This window comes from Leguminivora glycinivorella, chromosome 12 (genome assembly GCF_023078275.1).
Source record: "Leguminivora glycinivorella isolate SPB_JAAS2020 chromosome 12, LegGlyc_1.1, whole genome shotgun sequence".
In the NCBI taxonomy this organism is placed as follows: domain Eukaryota; kingdom Metazoa; phylum Arthropoda; class Insecta; order Lepidoptera; family Tortricidae; genus Leguminivora; species Leguminivora glycinivorella.
In genome coordinates this window covers 9,053,573-9,072,801 of record NC_062982.1, presented here as the reverse complement: position 1 = coordinate 9,072,801, position 19,229 = coordinate 9,053,573, and the positions used below count along the sequence as shown (strand labels likewise).

Genomic DNA, 19,229 nt, shown 5'->3' with positions numbered 1-19,229 from the left:
GTAAAATTTTCTTTTAAGACTAAGGTAATCAATCTTTTTCAACAGCCAAGCAGTTAAAACATATTGCACAATTTTACTGAGCAAGAAAATTGTGTAGATGGCCAAACTTGTTATGTTATTTTATTTTTGCTACAATTTAGTAGAATTCCGTATTTTCTGTCATTAAATTAGTAAAATAGGAGTCGATTATCGTTCAAAAATGTTTGACTTGGCAGAAAACCATGCGTCTGAAACTCTGATCACATGTTAAAAATTAAAAAAAAATTAAAAAGTTAGTTGACGGGAATGGGTTATGTATTATGTTCTTTCGCTTTACGACAATTTCGTACTGTAAATTGCCGTGAAAAATATAATTATTTCCTCGCAATCGAAGTGAAAAGCAGAGTGTACAACATGGGCATGAGCGTCCATTTTAACCCTCGTCTACTATTTTTGTCTTCGCTTCGCTCTGACCAAAAAATTGCCTCGGGTAAAAATGAGTCACTTTATGCCCTTGTTGTACATGTACAATCTATTCTTCCATATCGTATAATTCAAAAATATCTGAATAGGCACACAAAAGCCTAGAACCCATATATTATGTGAGTTTTTGAGCACCTAAAGCGCGCCAATATATCTGACACCGACTGTACCTTTTTTTTTTTGACAGAGTGGGAATGCTGTTACGCACGATGTGTGAGAGACACCGACTGTACCTGCCCACGCGCATACGCAGGTCAAGACCGCTAAACTCGATGACCCGACGTGGCATTAAGAAAGCTGATACAATCGCAGTGGGGCAATGACCTTTCAATGGTTTTACTTTGATTTATGCGTCAATAGGAAATAGCTATTTATTATAATGTCTTTATACAATTAATTCTTTATCTTCATGTGCCATCTCCGTCCAGAAGGTCGGCGACCACGTATATAATAAAACATTTCGACCGGTCTGGCTCAGTCGGTAGTGACCCTGTCTGCTAAGCCGCGGTCCTGGGTTCAAATCCCGGTAAGGGCATTTATTTGTGTGATGAGCACATATATTTTGTTCCTGAGTCATGGATGTTTTCTATGTATATAAGTATGTATTTATCTATCTAAGTATATAGTACAAGCTTTGCTTAGTTTGGGGTTAAGTTGATCTGTGTAAGGTGTCCCCAATATTTTTTATTTTTTTTATTTATGCTTTTGCCCGCGGCTTCGATCGCGATCAATTCGAAAATTGCTGAATGCTCCATACAAGCTTCCATTCCCCATTTTAGGGAACGGGGGGGGGGGGGGGGGTAAAAGAGGCATAAAGTAGCCTATGTCACTCTCGATCCCTTGAACTATCTACACTTAAAAAATCACGTCATTCGTTACACACACTTTCCCGTTTATAATATTAATTAATGGTTATGTCTCCCATGCTCAGTGATGTGAATTAATGTATCTGTCTTACAATATATTTTTAGTTTGCCTTCTATAATATCATTCTTCTATCAGTCCATTAATTTAGAGCATCGTACCATTTGAACATTTACCAACTAAGTTTTGGGTTTATTTTTTTTAGACATTCCTCACTTACTTAGGTATTTTATTGGTGTTTCTGGCTATTTCAATTCTCGTCCGGATTTCTTTCTATGATTCTCAAGTCCTTGTAGCTTTTTACTATAATTATTTTTTTATGATTTCATAGTTTTATTGCTTACATTCTACATACGATTCTAGCCAAGTCATAGTGACTATCACGAAGACATAAAAATAACGATAGCGCATACGATAGTAAAATTTACGTTACAACTGAATGAAACTGAAGCCGAATGCAGAAACGCTCACGGTAATATCTCTTTCGTATCTATCTATCTCTATCGCTATTGCGTATTGGCGCGACAGAGCCAGACTGAGAAATGCCATTCAGCTACGGGCTTGAAGTAAAATTATCATATCAATTTTTGATTACATAGGTAATCAAAAATTGATATGATAATTTTACTTCAAGCCCAATAAGAATGAAGAGATATGGCTGACAATACCCACAATCGTTTGACTCATGCTAGCTATTCCTTAAGGCACTGGTCCCACCGCGAGCTAGTAAGCTATGAGCTATCGGCTATAAAAACGAACAAAAGATAATCACTCCCGTGTAAATAAAAGAGACATGGCGATGTTTATAGCTACTCGCCCAGCGGTGAGCTATCAATATCGCCGTGTCTCTTTTATTTGCGCGGGAGTGATTATCTTTTGTTCGTTTTTATAGCCGATAGCTCATAGCTTACTAGCTCGCGGTGGGACCAGTGCCTATGAGTAAATAGTTACTGATAAGTAAACAGTTAAACACTCGATAGACAAGTTGAGTTCAAGGACCGCACAATCGATGTAAGTCCTAATTTGGAAACTCAAACAATGTTATGTAAAAGGCTATGCACAGTTAATCCTCTATAGAACAAAGCGGAAACAGGCTTCAGCATATTTAAAACGAGACATGTAGCTTTCCTTAGCCGATTTGAACAATACTTATAAGATATCACACTGATATCTTATAAGCACTGTTTCTATAGTGACGTTTTTAACTAACGACATTATAATATTGTTCGAATCGGGCCATGTACCTACTTAGTTCATGACATGCCGGTAGTGAATACATTAGTTTTACATATGCCTAAACGTGGAACCCTGTTTCTAAATGCAAATTAACGTTAACCACACCGGGTTACTTGCGTAACTTTCTATACAATGAAGTTTAAAAACCTATACCTTGTAAGGCCCGCTGTACTTCTGTAAGTACAAAATAAATTCATGTTTTAAATAAGACAAAGTTCCAAATTAAAAATCGGAAAATAAGGCCTGAGTCCTACGAGGATAGAACATTTTTTACAAGCTTTTATTCTACTTGCCTTGTTAGTATGAGTTTGGGTCAAAACGTAGAAGCTAAATTTGACCCACTTCCCGGTTTCTGATTGAGTTGAAATTTTGCACACATAATTATGTAAATCACGTGACAATGCAATATAATGGTATCATGTAACTGATCTGATGATGTAGCAGAAAGGTGGTCATAGGAACTCTGTTATGTCGTATCCCCATAGAGTAAGGGGTTTTTAAAAACGTCTCGGAGAGCAGTAGATGAGTTGAAAGAAAGGTACAGTCGGCGATAAAAGCTTGTACCAAAAATTAAATTTTTGCAAAGAAACATATCAACTATTTTGGAACAAAAGGTCGCAATGTCTTGGTTGAATTTAGTAAAGGGAAAAAATGCGTAGATACATTTAGTATTGTTACACTTTTATTGACGTCTTCTTGGTGAGGACATTTTAAATTTTCTTTTCTGATTATAAAAGGCAGTGCCCACAACGAGATAGCCCGAAACATGTAGGAATCACTGAATTAGACAAGCTCTCTGGTGACTGGTGGTTTATTTAGTCCGGGTACAAGTAATAAATAAGTACAATTTTAACTAGGCTAAATTATAAAATTTATAAACTAGTAGAACCTTACCTTTGAACGATATTTCTCTCATAGATGTTTCGATCAGAATTAATTTGATTTAGACCTGATTTTAGACGAATGCAGTTTTTTTACTCTAAATTAATTCTATACGACGCTACAATTTTAATTGTTTTGAACCAGATTTCACTAACTATCAGCTATCGTAACTTCGATATTGGCTTAACTGGCCTATTTCGCGATGTCGATAGCGAAATAATGACCACTTACGGGCTGCATTTCTCGCATTCGCTTCGTCGAATTTAAATGACTTCCGAGTTAGACCTTGCCGGATTTTCTGTTCGTGAGGTTAATAAATTAGAGCTTTTATAGTGGTACCACAAAATCTACTTTCAGTAAATGGGCATTTTCAGAATTTGGGACCCCCCAATTAACGAAAGTTGTTAACAAAAATTAGCTCACTGTCAGTTTTGTGACTATATTTAAGCATCAGATTTCAATAAAAATTTTGTTTTTGTGTTAATTACATAAACTTTAAGCGATAATCTACATTAAAAAACGGAAAAAACTACTACAGGAAAAAAGGAAATTTTTATACAGATTTTATGCTTAATTGTCGTCAAAAAACTGACAGCGAGTTAATCTTTGTTAACAAATTACGCTAATTTTGGGGACCCAAATTCTGAAAATGCCCAAATAAGTACCTACTAATATAACTTAGACATAAGATTAATTTGCAATGCCCTATCAGGGTGCCATGTGTTCTATAAATTTATTGTATCAGCTGTATATACATTTACGAGGGACGACATTACAATTTTGCCACTGTTTAATATTTTTTTTGCCCGGCTGTAGTTATTGCAGAGAAATAATAGTTATTTGTTTTACAAGGGGGCAAAGTAGTTGTTTAACCGCACGTGCCAATATTGATACCCGAGCAAGCGAAAGATTCCAATATTGAACCGCGAGCGTAGCGAGTGGTTCAAAAAGTGGAATCTTGAGCGTTGCGAGGGTTTCAAGGCACGAAGGTTAAACAAACTTTGCCACCGAGTGAAACACAAAATTTTTCACCACACCAACTCAAACAAAATAATGACTATAAAACATGAAACTAAATCAAATCCATCAATTTATTCAATATTTATGATTCAGAATCATCATTTATAGGTAAATTCTACCTGCCAGCATAAGACATCAAGTTAAAATTTGTATGAAATTACTTTGCACTCTTGTGGATAAAATGCAATTTTGCTATCTGTTTTCGAATAGCAAATAATGCCTTTATTAGTTGGTGTGGTGAAAAATAAATAATAAAACATAGGTATGTTCTGTTGTGTAAAAAGACGTTATTGGGTAGACTATATAAACTTCTTATATTCGAATAGAATAGAATAGAATAACATTTATTCGTGAACACAGGCAAGACAAAATACACATAATAACAATAAGACAGAAATAGTGAAGTGCCACGAAATGGCCTCATCTCAGCGTGTTGCTGGGGACTTCCAGCGCTGATCTTCCGACGAGACCATCAAGTGAGAAAGATTCACGGAGGGTAACAGACAGAAGAAATGCAAAACACATACAAGAAAAGTGGTCAAACAGTTAAAAAGAATAAAAGTGAAAACGTTACAAGAAAAATAACAACAGACTGTGATCTATTATGTATAAATTTAATTCCTTCTCTTCTACTTCTGCTGAAAAACTATATTTAGGTATTTTCCCTTAACTTAGGTAGGTACAGTCAGCCAATTAGAATCCTAGGCCACTCTAGAACCCTGTCTTATTGACACCATGCTTTATTCGCTATAGAAGTCAGTTTGACTTTTACTGTGAAAGGGTTCTACAGTGGGCTAGAAATCCTAGAATTCAGATAGGTTGACTGTACATATCATAATAACTAAAGTTTATTGAGTAACGTAACTAAATTAACATAGCATAAGTAAAACATTATATGTATGTTTTATTATATACCTTCATAAAAACAATAAGTTTAACATTGAAACCTGATTCACGTAATAATTGTAGTAATCCCATCAACAAGAAGAAAGCACGATTAAATACTTTGTAATAAAATAACCAAAAGATGAAACAGAGAAGATAAAAGTATTAATGCCGTAAAACTACTTACGGCGATGGCTAAAGAACCGGATACACGAGCAAACGAAAGTGGTGCTAATACTTTAATCGTGGACAACTCTACACGATTAATTCCACTCACTTACTGCACTGTCACTTTTTATGCACTCTGTTGACACGCACTAACAACTATTCACACTAACAACATTCTACTATCTACAATGATTGTTTTAATATTTAATAAAAACATCGCAATATTGTTGACAAACTTACTATGAGTATTTACTGTTCCCGTCAGTAAACTTTTTATTTCATTACGGAGCCGAATCGGCGCGGGAACGAAACCGGAATGGCGCGGATTTTGTTTATTTTTTAATTTTTATTTTTTTTCTGTGAACAAAGGATGTTCGCGGCGCGGAGGTCGCCAGTGTTGTGGCTTGTGGTCGATAAACGGTTTATTTTAAGTGATTTTATTATTGTTCGACTTCGGAAGCATTATCTGGTTTTTGATAAAGGCGCGCGCGCGAACGTTGAGCGCGGTCCGTTTTGATTGGCCGACTGAACTGCTAGCGCCCTAACAAAGCGATTTGGCGGGAGATCCGCTTATTCTGTCGGCGCCGCCACTGTGTCTACTTTCAAGGAAGCACAACTTTAAAAGTCCCTTCAAAAATATGTTAAAACTAACAAGAACTTGCATGAAATTTTCTCTGCAGTAGGTTAGTACGTCCTATTTATTTGAACAAACTTTTAAATGCAGTATACAGTCGACAATATCAAGTAAATTGCACACAAGTTATTCAGGATCCTAAACTTTTTATTGGACAGTTGCAATTTGATTTTATGCTGTTTTTTTTTAATAACTTTCAGCCCGTACATAATATAGACTTTAAATATAGGTATATTATATATATCTACATGTAATTTTCTTGGGCAGCGAGATAATTGTCACGAGACAAAGGAAGGCGTATCTAATTGACGCCGTTAGATAGCATGACAAACATCAGGAGCATATAGTTGTAGTAGTCTTCTTTAACCTACGCTTAAAGTAAGGAATTTTGGCCTCGTGTGGTGACGGGTTAAGCCTTTCACAACGTTTATCCTCGCTGAGGAATCGTGGTAGTCGACTGTGGAATACGGGTTCAATTATGGCCTGGGCGATGGACTAGTAACCTGTCACTGCAGTGGGTAGGTACCACAATTGCGTTTTGTTTCAATGAGGAGGCACACTCAAAGGTTTTGACAGATGGCGCCACCTCATTACTCCATTGCACAGAGCGAGAAGAATATTTTTTTTTCTCTAACACATATGAATGACAGTGACACGCCTAGACACTTGCACAGGCGCCGCCTGGCGGGATAAAATGTCAGTGTGCCTCCTCATTTCAACCTTGCTAAGAGGTGGCACGTGGTGGCACTAAAACTTGAGTATAGATTATTGAGCCCTGCCTACCCCTATAATCTCTACAGCCATAACTGCCATGAGTTTATATAACAAAACTATAAAGAAGTGTTAAGAATCTCATAACTTCACAAATTATTTATATAATATTTTTAAGACAATGTTAAATATTTCATAATTTTACCCAAAGATTGATATATTTTTTTATATAATATTTTTAAGTATGTTGGCAACCCCGGCGGCGCGAGCGCGGGGCTGTCAGTTAGTTTTCTCGGCGTAAAGAAGTGAACTTTGTTTTCTGTGACGATTCGTAAAATAATAATAAATAGCACGAAGGACCCCTTTTGGAATCTTAATTACTATGTTAGTAAAAATTCAGAAGTGACATAAGTTCTCAAACCCACAGAATTGTGTTTTGTAAGTAAAGGATCAAGGACAACTTGGTATGTAAGAATTGTTTTTCTTTCAACCTGAGCCGGCTTGCTACTCATACGATTTCGTACTTAATTATCGATCGTAGTTATCGGGGGTTACTGATATACTGAACAATTAACATAAATAACATGTTTTGTGCCCTGAAAGCAAACAGAAAATGTCGTAATATTTGAGGTTATTTGCAAGAAAATAGTTATGTTCTACTACTAGCTCGGACAAACTCGAGCCTCGATTCAACATAAGGTGGATTAAGTAACTTGTGTTATTGTTTACGGGTTAAGATATTCTCGTAGCATAGTAACTAAATTACGTAGAAAAGTCACCCACGAATATCGATAATATGTGTAGCGAACTGAGCGTGCTCTACCTATTCATTATGTTGAGAAACATGGTGAATACAACAATAATCATGTCACTATTAGCAATGATTTATATTTAACTTTATTTTCATTAGCACACTTGGTAATAACCGGCTTTGTCAAAGAGTTCTTTCCTTTCATATTGTTGTTCGGTAGTAGCCTACTTTTCAGTTACGGCCTTGTAGTCAGTGTTACGTACCAAAGCTTATTTGTTATTAAACCATAATTGTAATATTCTTACACACTGATTTACTTTAAAATGGTTAATAATATCATTGATGAATGTTGGATGATTGTAATTACAGCCATACAATTTGTCAATGAATAAAACACAACAGGAATGTAAAATGCTCTAAATAATTCAAATGAAATTATATTGAGTAAATAAATCACAATATGAAGTCCTCTGAGTTGTAATAGATAATAAAAACTGTATCTGCATAGTAGCCTGCACAATGTGCCAAGCGTACATTATCTACTTAACTGTCATTACAAAAACTTTAGAGCTGCATATAGAGCTCATATTTATAGGGTTTTAGCATATATTTCGGTTAAATTGTTATGATTTCATAATAAAAATACAATAATGATAAATAAGTTCTTATGAAATCCGGTTATTCAACGGGCCAATTTGGGCTAATGAAATTTTGCTTGCAATTGCTACCTCAAGAAGTCAAGATGCTAGTGTACAATTTTTCAAATCCTAAATAGTATTTGAGATGAAGGAATATAGCAAGACAATCCATTACAAACAGTAGCATAGCGGGAAAGTGGCTTACTCGTTGGTTATTGATTTGGTTTTGTTAATGGTGGCTTCACACAGTTTCAATTAAGTGATTCTGCCAAAAGCTTATGACATTATCATGTAATATATACGGATCAGTTTGACAGTCCAGCGAGGTAATGTAGCCAGCGCCTGCGACACCTTACCGCAGGGACTTTTAGTTTTAGTTTTTATTTATTTACTTATTTCTATATATAGGAATTTTTACATTTAACGTTTATATAGAACTAAAATAAAAGTGACTAGTTATACTTACGAATTATTCATCAGAATATTTTAGTGGATTAAACTGATCAAGTACTTATTATACTAACTACATTCAATAACTAGTGCTTATTGGGTTTTATCATCCTCAACTCAAAACAATAACAAAAAAATAATATATTTTACATTCTGACATTAAGATTCTAATAAAACAAAGACAGAACAATTTCACTTATACATAATGTTTTCGTCCATCTTTATTAAATTGGATGTCCACATTCCTACGGTCCACGGGTCGACCCATATTGTTGGTATTACACATTATTAAATTCTCAAAACTGCATTAAAAAAATATATATATATAAATGTATAATGATAAACGAACTATTGCATGCGGTACCTAAGGGTTAAATTGATTTAACATCAAGTAGTTTAAAATAAATCTATACCCGTCAAATAAAATTTTAGTACAACCAAACAATCTGATACAAATTGTTAATCACACATATACGGGGTGGGTCATAATGCGTTTATACATGGTGACCCATATAGTTCCCATGACTATAATAAATAAGGTTTTTTTTGATCACACAAACAGGGTGGGCCATAATTCATTTATAAATGGTGACCCATATAGTTCCCATGACTATTATAAATAAGGTTTTTCTTTAATCATGTATATACAGTGTGGGCCATAATGCGTTCATACATGGTGACCTACACAGTGCAAATGGTTATACTGAATACAATTCTTTTTATCGCACGTATACAGGGTGGGCCATAATAATACGTGAAAACAAGTAGAGATCGTTCAAGTTCGTCTGAGCGCTATAGTCGAAGGAGAAGTAATTCTCGAAAGCATTTATCTAGTAGTAGTGAGAGTATTAGTGACTTTCATGATAAACGTCATAAATATCGACACCGTCATATAGTTCACAATGTGTTTTAATTTGAGGAAATTGATTGTTCTTTTTTTATATTGTTATATTGTTTTGAATATTGAACTGCTTAAGTTTATGTGAAACTGTGAAGTTGTTATGTTTGTGTCTACTTATAATTGTTGAAATTTATCTCAGATAACACCACTACAGTTGTACTGGATGAGGCCGAAGCCCTTTTGTGGCAAACGGTAGCCAGACATTTCATCATAATGCTGGACGAGGCCGGAGCCCTTGTGTGGCAAACGGTAGCCAGACATTTCATCATAATGCTGGACGGGGCCGGAGCCCTTGTGTGGCAAACGGTAGCCAGACATTTCATCATAATGCTGGACGGGGCCGGAGCCCTTGTGTGGCAAACGGTAGCCAGACATTTCATCATAATGCTGGACGAGGCCGGAGCCCTTGTGTGGTAAACGGTAGCCAGACATTTCATCATAATGCTGGACGAGGCCGGAGCCCTTGTGTGGCAAACGGTAGTCAGTCATTTCATCATAATACTGGACGAGGCCGAAGCACCTGGTGTGTGCAAGCGGTAGCCAGATTATTTAGCTTATACTGGACGAGGCCGAAGCACCTGGTGTGTGCAAGCGGTAGCCAGATTATTTAGCTTATACTGGACGAGGCCAAAGCACCTGGTGTGTGCAAGCGTTAGCCAGATCATTTAGATCATACTGGATGAGACCGAAGCATGCGCAAACGGTAGCCAGTCATCTCACCGTAACACAGGACTGAGGCCACAGCACCACCGGTTGTGTAAGTGGTAGTCTGACATTCTATCGTTAACGTTGAACGACACCTAAAGGTTTATACATGTGAGGTGATGGTAAACGGTAAGCAGACTAATCAGTATTATATTCAATAATGAAATTTCAGAGTTCATATCGTCTTGAAATTCTTGAAGAATTTAACATCTTTATGGATAACTTGATGATGTGAAATGTTCATTTTAGAACTTGATCTGAACCAAGTGACATGTTCTCGCTTAATTAGGTATTCATCTTGTTTGATTTTTGGTCATTTTGACATTATACACCACGAATATGTTATTATTTTATTTAGTAGGTAATTCTATTTTGCAACATTTGTTATTCTATCCTAAAATGGGCACACAAGAGTACCTTACTTCAGAGAAATTTAACTAACGAAGAGGTTCGATAAATTTCCTTAAATTCGTGTTTTAACTGGACGGAGACTGAAGTAGCTGGTTACAAGCGGTAGCCAGATTGTTATTTTTCTAGAAATAAGTTGGAACACTGCTTGCGCAAGAGCACTCGTGGTGTCCAGCCCTGAAAGTTGTTACTTACTAATGTTGATCATATCATGACGAGACGTTCGTTGCACAGAACATAATGTCTCTGATTTGTTATATGATTATTTTGTGTCTTTCTTCTTTCTTACAAGCCGGCGAGATATTTCCTTAAACAAGCGGATACGATGGGCTATTGTGTTTCTACCATTATTCATTTTGGATGGATCCTTGAGGTGGACAAGAATTCAGCGTTCAGTTGTATAAGTTGCTGGCTGAAGGGGGGTGAAGAAAAAAAAAACATTGGTCGTAAACGCTGAGACTGCATGTTGGCTTAGCGCAGGACGTTTTCGTACTATTTTATGTATGATAATCTACAATTTTAATTTTGCGTCCATAACAAGCTTAAATTCTATGATATTGAAATATCGACTAATAATACAATATTTAGGAATATCGACTGAGTCGCAGTTTTAAGTCTTTCCCTTATAATTCGAATGCTGCATACTGTATGGTCATTTTTCACTGTAAGTTAGCATATGAAACAAACTATTTTCAGAATTATTTGGAGGTACACCTCCTAAAGTAAATTTAATTTTATGTCAAATTTAGATACTCAATTTGCTGTTTTTTTTGTCTTTTTATTAGGTTAATTTTAAACTGCGGTATTCGTATTTGGGATTTCCTTTAAAAACCTCGTATTACTAGTAAATTTAAAGAACAAAGATAAAACACTTTTACATAGTCATGAAGTAGTGACGAAATGATAATATTTTATATGAGATGCGAAATGCAAAAAAAAAAAAAAAAAATCTACAACGGAAATAAAGTTTTGGGCATTATAACGAGGCGAGTTAGATCTATATACTATCGGAGATCTGACTTTTGGTACTTAAATATAACTTGCAATTTACAGGACATTTGTTATTCGCAAAATTTTTATTATTTACGTACATTACAAAACCATTACTTAGAATAGCTTCTGTCTCCTTGTAATTAAGTGATTGAAAAGTATAGGTGAGCTTTTTGGGCTCATTTTGGGGATTTGCCTTTCAGATGACAATGCTTTAGCATTGCATTGTAGGCGTAATTCACTATAAGTAAGCATAAAACTGCTGTAGTATCAGCTAGCTTAGCTCGTGTTTTTATACAAATTACCTATGATTAAGCGATAATGTGGTACCTTTTGTTTGAGAGTGGCACATTTGAACCACACTTGAAGAACCACATCTACGGGACATACTGGTATGGCCGCATTAACCTTACATAAATATATTAATACTAGTATTACCTGTGACCATTTTAATTAACTCCATAGTTATTATAATATACAGTGATTTTGCGTATCTGCACGTAATTATGGCACTAATGTAGTTTTAGTTTATTTATAGTGTATTCATAAAATATAAGTGACTTGAGTCATATATGACATCTTAAACAATTACTATTTTATGTTGATTATTGATACGATACGGCTGCCACGTGACAGGTTTAGCCAAGTGTGGAGCCGTACGATATTGATATCATGGTTTTTCAAAATATTTCCTATTAATAAATTATTCTTATCTTTACAATAACATTTCAAAAAAAATATATATCCTAATTTACCCATATATAAAGATCTTGATCTAGAATCTATTTTGTATAAAGGGCTCTAAACTGTTTGAGAACACTCTGAGGTTCCCAGAATCGTAGATATTATCTGGTGGACGGTGCAATAATTTAGTTGCTGTATGATTTATTATCTGGAACTAATCAAAATTTAGCAGTTGATTCAGATGAGCTGTATCCTGTTATAGAATTATAATGTATTTATTTACTTACAATTATGATTTTGTTTACACTAGTGCTTAGTGTTTACTTGCATAGAGGTTGATAAAACTTACTATTTATTAAAAAAAAAAAGTGTATAAGCTACGTAGATTTTAATGAACAAACGGGTCTTAGGGTCAATTTATGTTGGATTTGTGCTACGAATGGCTGTACTAGGTACGGTTCTAACTCGTGACAACCTCGTTGAAACAAATGGAATCTGTTTTAGCTATAGGTAAAAGCATCGAGACTTCATTCCCATTATAGTCATTAAAAATTAGGAACAACATCTTATAGACTGATTCCGTATGTTGTAATATTCTAATTTTCAATAATAATATCTGGTAATCTACACAATTTTACATCCTACTATGATCACTGAATCGGAATGAAGACTTAGGCTATGATACTTGAGCTATGGCAGATATTAACGACCCATGCCTGTAATTATTCACTATGGATGTGAATACACGCAGCTTGTTCTGTATAAATAATACTTTAGCACGTTGGAAGATGTCAAGAAAGATACCGATGTTGATATGCTTATTGCACATGTGAAAACCATTTATGGAGCGGTAATCTCTATCGGCATCGCGGTACATTTGACGTACAACGATCGTACTTTTTCATCATTTTTATTCAAAGCTGAAGACAGACGCCTATCCGTTAGACTACTTCTCTTATTGTATTTTTTTTTGTAGTCGAGGTGACGAATGTAAATTGGATGCATATTTCACGATATTGTAGTACGTTTATAAGACTAAAAGCACATATCTTTAACTGCAAAGCGCAAGATTAATTAGAAATTATATTAAATAAGCTATAATGAAACAAAAATAAGATCACATAATTAAATAAGTATGTGATAGATTTAAATGCACGGTTTCTAAATTTATTACAACTTATTTGAGTTATAAAACTTATTTTAGCTGTCAAAGTAACGGTCCGTGCAATACAACTCGTTTGTTTATTATGATTATTATATATGTTGTTGTGTGTTCTTTGTAAATTGAGTCTATTTAGTTTTAGTAATAATTATAGGAGAGATATTGTTTTTATCACAAAATTATATAGGAATGTAACGTCTGGGAATGAACAGTTGCGACTGGAATCTATTTTAAAGTTATAGGTTTATATTATATGCACAATGAGGAATTCCAATGAGTGATTAATTTAATATTATGCAATAACCTACTTTAAGATTGGGATATGTAAATCTGATGTTATATATGCAATATAAATATCTGTGTTTGTAAAACAAGATGTAGACTATAAGAAATTCAAAATAATTTAGCTGTTACCATAACGGGCGTAAGAAACTATGAGATTCATTTAGCAAGAAATTCCATCTTGTGTTTTTCTCTTATTTGTGTATCGTCAGAATAATTTCATATTCAATTTAATGTTGTTCCATTGTTTCAATGTATGTTTTTAAATGTAGTTCCAGCGTTCCAACTCTATTTAGCAAGAGAGAAAACGGGAAATAGTCGTGTATTAATTATCTGCTAAATTAGATGGAATACTGAGTGCTCTTTCTCGTTTTAGAATAAATTTACCTAATATGTCCCAAATAAGTTTGTAAAATGTGGATTCAGTGCAGCTCAGCAAAAGAAGGTCGTTATACTGCTATCGCGCAGGTATAATACGCTATAGGCTACAAAATGTCCAACGAATGAGGACATTCTAACAAAGCAGGATGGCCGAGAGGGCCAGAGGTACTTACAGTTGAGTTGCACTGGATGTACAGATATATACATATATATATAAATATTTTTTCTCTTTCTATTCACTGTATTGAGTCATTTATGTAGTGGTTCGTCGCTACCTACTAACTTATCCTGATTGAATCACTAACCTGACATAATGGCTTGATTTGTGAATAGCTGATACTAGACCGATTGTAGAACATTTTAATCCAGCTGGGTTCGAGTGATCTCAACTAGTTTTTTTATATTAGTTTTGTTCAAGGGTACGTTCATCCCAAGTTTTCGGGTAGATTACAACTACAAGTTAATTTAAGTTAATTTTAAAAATAATTGTTAAAGCTTGTTTGATTCCTTTTATCCATGTGTTGTGCCTGGGACAGGCACTGGGTCAGGATGGTCGACTGTTAAGAATCTCATAACTTCACAAATTATTTATATAATATTTTTAAGACAATGTTAAATATTTCATAATTTTACCCAAAGATTGATATATTTTTTGTATGTTGGCAACCCCGGCGGCGCGAGCGCGGGGCTGTCAGTTAGTTTTCTCGGCGTAAAGAAGTGAACTTTGTTTTCTGTGACGATTCGTAAAATAATAATAAATAGCACGAAGGACCCCTTTTGGAATCTTAACCCTTAATTGGACAGTGTTCGCTGTGGCGAACATACATTTCAAAAAAATCTACTGGACGCATTTTCATCTTTGTTTATTTTTCTTTTGACTCAAATTGTAGATTTGTATTTTTTTAATTGGTAGAAAATTAATTCATTACTGTCGCAATATTTGTATGCCAGCAGTGCACGCAAAATCGCAGCAAGACGGCAACCGCGAAGTATCATCTAGTTATTTATGACATTATATTAGATTTTTATGGTATCACTTTAATAAAAACGATATTTATCGGTTACCAATTAGGTAATGAATCGAACTAAAGAGTTTCTAGTTTAGTGTAAGTCTTAATTTAGTGACAGTGGCACTTAAAAAGTCATGTTCGAGGTGCCGAACACTGCCATCTTCACAGTGAAATAGTAGGTTGGTTGCATGTTCGGCGTGGCGAACACCGCCAGCTACGCAATGTTTGAGTTCCAGGCTTGCATGTTCGATGTGACGAACATTGCCAACTAATCGGTGGACTTTATACCAAAATATTTATTTCGCAAAAGAGCACAAAAGTAAATTACATTACTCTTACATCTGAATACGTAAAATGAATAGCTAACTCTAACCTAATTACGCACATCCCGATGCAAAAGTACGTACCCGTGCTCTTACCGCGTTACGTGTTGAACCGCGATGGATGCCCTTTGCACCAGGAAGGTCCTACAGCGAGGATTTAGACCCCTCTTCATCATGAGGACAAAGTATTTTAGGGGAAGTGGGAAGATTCCCCAAAAATACTTTGGCCTCCGTACACCAGAACCCGCGCCGTGAGGCATCCATGCCCGAGGTTCGCTTCAAAGTATAGTTAGGCGTGCAATTTTTGCCCTCGATCTCAATAAGTCCAACGGGCCTGATGGTATACCAGCTATTGTGCTGAAAACGTGTGCTCCGGAGCTAACCCCGGTTTTAACGCATCTTTTTCGCTTTCATACTGCTCAGGTAAATGCCCGTCATCCTGGAAGACTGCTTGAGTCCATCCAATTGCAAAGAAGGGTGATCGCACAAACCCTGCACACTATCGGCCCATTGAGGCCCAGATTAGAGAATCTCTCTTCTCTCCAAGGTAATGGAGTAAGTGGTTAATAACCAGCTCTTAGCATACCTGAAGAGCACCAGCTTATAGTGACCGGCAATACGGCTTCCGCCATGGTCGTGGCGCTGGTGATCTTGTGGTATAGTTGACTCATAGTTTGGCCACCGCCATTGATACAAAGGAAGAAGCTCTGGCGGTTAGCCTAGATATCGTTACCTAAAGTTTTTGATAGAGTTTAGCATAAGACGCATCTTCCCTAGTTCCCCTCGTACGGGCTCCCAGAAGGGTTTTGCACGTGGGTAGCCAGCTTTCTAACTGGGCGGAGCAATTCAGTTTTCATCGACGATCAATGTTCAGAAATCCGACCCATTAACGGTGGTGTACCCTAAGGAGCTATCCTATCACCGACCTTGTTCATCCTTCATAACAATGATATGCTAGTAACTAGCAATATCTATTGTTATGCGGATGACATCACAGGTGATAGACAGTAGACAGGTCGTGAAAATGCCTATCGTGAGCAGATTTTTCTATGCAGAATGCAACTTGTATCTCAAGTCGAGGCCTCTTTTGAGCAGGTATCCGAGTGGGGTAAACATAATCTCGTCTAGTTGGACCCCAGTAAGAGGTTTTGCACATTTTCCGCATATAAAACCCCATTTGACATAACATAGCGCCTAAATTCCAGGACATTCCCCTTAACGTCTCCAAGAGTACCGGGATGTTCGGTGTCAACATTACGAAGTAGGTCCAGTTTCGAGGTCACAAAGTACACAAAGGACACACAAAGTGTAAACAATACTTTTATGTTCATTTTCTACAAATAAATTTGCATGTTTCTTAAAATTTATATAGCAAATTATTTCGCACTTTTTATTCTTGATTAGCTGGCAGTGTTCGCCACACCGAACATAATTTTCCTGAAAAACTGAAAGATTGTGATTTTTTTCATTATTTTTTCGGGGCTCCTTATGACCCACAAAAATAGTATTCAACAAAAAAAACGGTATTTTTAATGTTTTCTATGTCTGCCAAATTAAGGGTTAATTACTATGTTAGTAAAATATGTAAATACTACCAAAACAACCACCTATCCAAGCAAAGGCTGACCTGGAAAATTCCCGGAAAAAGAGGGCCAGGTCGAACACGTACCACCTGGAGAATCACAGTGGAATAAGAGGCGGCATCAGTTGGCCTCGGCTGGGGGGAACTGGAAGAGGCCGCGCTGGACCGCGAAGAATGGAAATCCCTTCTGAGAGCCCTAGATCCCTGGAGAAGGATAACAAGATCTACATATCTATTCTGTAGAACTTTAAAAGCCTGAAATATGTTAAAACTTAAACCTCGGTTTTACCATTTCCTGTAAAACCCGAACCGTTTATCATCCATTGCTAACTTCGATCGGCACCTGTAAACCTGGGCTTTACCGGTAAATCCTAGATTTTACCACAGAAATGTCTGAATTTTATAGTAAAATACACTAATGTAAATGCACCAATGCGCCAATTGTATGTATCTCTATTAAGCCCTATGGTTGACTGGTAGAGAATGCCTTTTGGCATTAAGTCCGCCATTTGTACATTGTTTGTTTATATTTTGTGCAATACATTTTAAATAAATAAATCAAATATCTACTTCGTGGTGTAAAGTATCCAAAGAGTGCACCGAACCGAGATCGTCCGATATTAATAGGTAAGAACACGAATAGCCCTTCCGTGACGTCAATGGCAAGACAAGCCAACGTCGCCTCTTGAGCCTCTAGCCAAGAGTACAACTGTTGGCGAGTGCACGAACAATACGCAACTGGCTCAGTCGTACAAAAGAGGATCGAGAAAGAGTATATGGAGAATTACTGTCAAAGTAAAATGTGTAGTCACAACACAATGCATAAACTGCCATCTCTCGCCACTGAATTAAAACTTTGGAAACTCCGTTTTGAATTGACAATTTGGCACATATTGCTATTGTTTTTTTTAATGCATGTTTATAAGTATTATAACATGTAATGTTTTGAAAAGAATTGCCCCGCCAAGTTTCTTGCCGGTCCTATGGGATACCCCCCTCCAACTGAAGGGGGACTGAAATCTTCTCGAGACTGAGGCGTAGCGTTAGAGCCGGTGTAGCTTTATTTGACGTTGACGTTCATATGCGCATTGTAATATGCCTACTTGGAAAATAAATATTTAATTTCATTTAACTTGATAATCTTGATTATGTATTACAACTGTCAATTAATTAATATTAACGCCAACTAGCCGTGAATCAACAAAAGGTGTAGCGCCATCTATAATAGACGACTGTGGGTACCTACAGTCAACCAACCCCCCTTGGAACCCTAGGCCACTGTAGAACTATGTCATAGTGACGTTACAAATCAGATTATAAGAAATCTCTTACTGCTTGTCATTTTGACATGGTTTTAGAGTGGCCTAGGGTTCCAATTGATTGACGTCAATACGTCATACGTTTTACATATACGGAGTTACATATGTCTTATTTGATCGTACAGTCACGGAATTTTATCGTTGATCCACTTGTAGCTCATTTCACACTGGACACGTCGTAGCTTAACTATGAGATGTCCAGTATGAAATGAGCTAGAAGTGGGTCAACAATTCAAGTCCGTGACCGTACCAATGAGGACGAGTGATAGAGATGATACGATACGGGGTGACACCGATTGTAATTGTACTATCGGCTACAGGCCCAGGTTACATAAATGGAACACCCTACTTTAAAAAACGGTGTCAAAACTATATAAATACACTGTTTGTCTTTGTTCCGAAGCGTTTAGAGATGCGTTAAGATGTTAACTTGTTGCCGTTTCCGATTTAAAGTGTAAAATCAACGACACTTCTCTATACGCAAAAACTAGCGATCTATATTTTTGATGACCCATTGCGTATACATTTTAAGGCGCTTCTTCTACTGACGAGCTAATTATTGCAGCATAAATATTTTATTACGGCTTGTATGGACCAGCCGCTGCTGGTAGGTAATTACTTTTCACCTACCATTCTAATCGAACTTCATGTTAGCGGGAGGACCAATTATAAGCTGGCTTTATCGCACTAAAAGTGTCGTTGTATCCTACAGTCAGATTGAATAATACTTTTTCTACTCCCGAACGGTTATTCGTCATTTACAGGGTCGTGCATAGATCTT

At 36.2% G+C, this 19,229-nt stretch overlaps 1 protein-coding gene across 2 annotated transcripts in view; it reads right to left on the bottom strand.

The window, feature by feature from the left end:
- Positions 1-6,018, bottom strand: part of LOC125232090 (chitooligosaccharidolytic beta-N-acetylglucosaminidase) — a 42,622-nt gene extending 36,604 nt beyond the window's left edge. Inside the window, exon 1 of one of the 2 annotated variants that reach the window (XM_048137704.1) lies at positions 5,537-6,018. The gene's annotated coding sequence lies outside the window, so the exon portion shown is untranslated. The remainder of the gene's footprint in view (positions 1-5,536) is intronic. The other variant, XM_048137705.1, reaches the window with a different exon arrangement.
- Between the last annotated feature and the right edge of the window lie 13,211 nt (positions 6,019-19,229).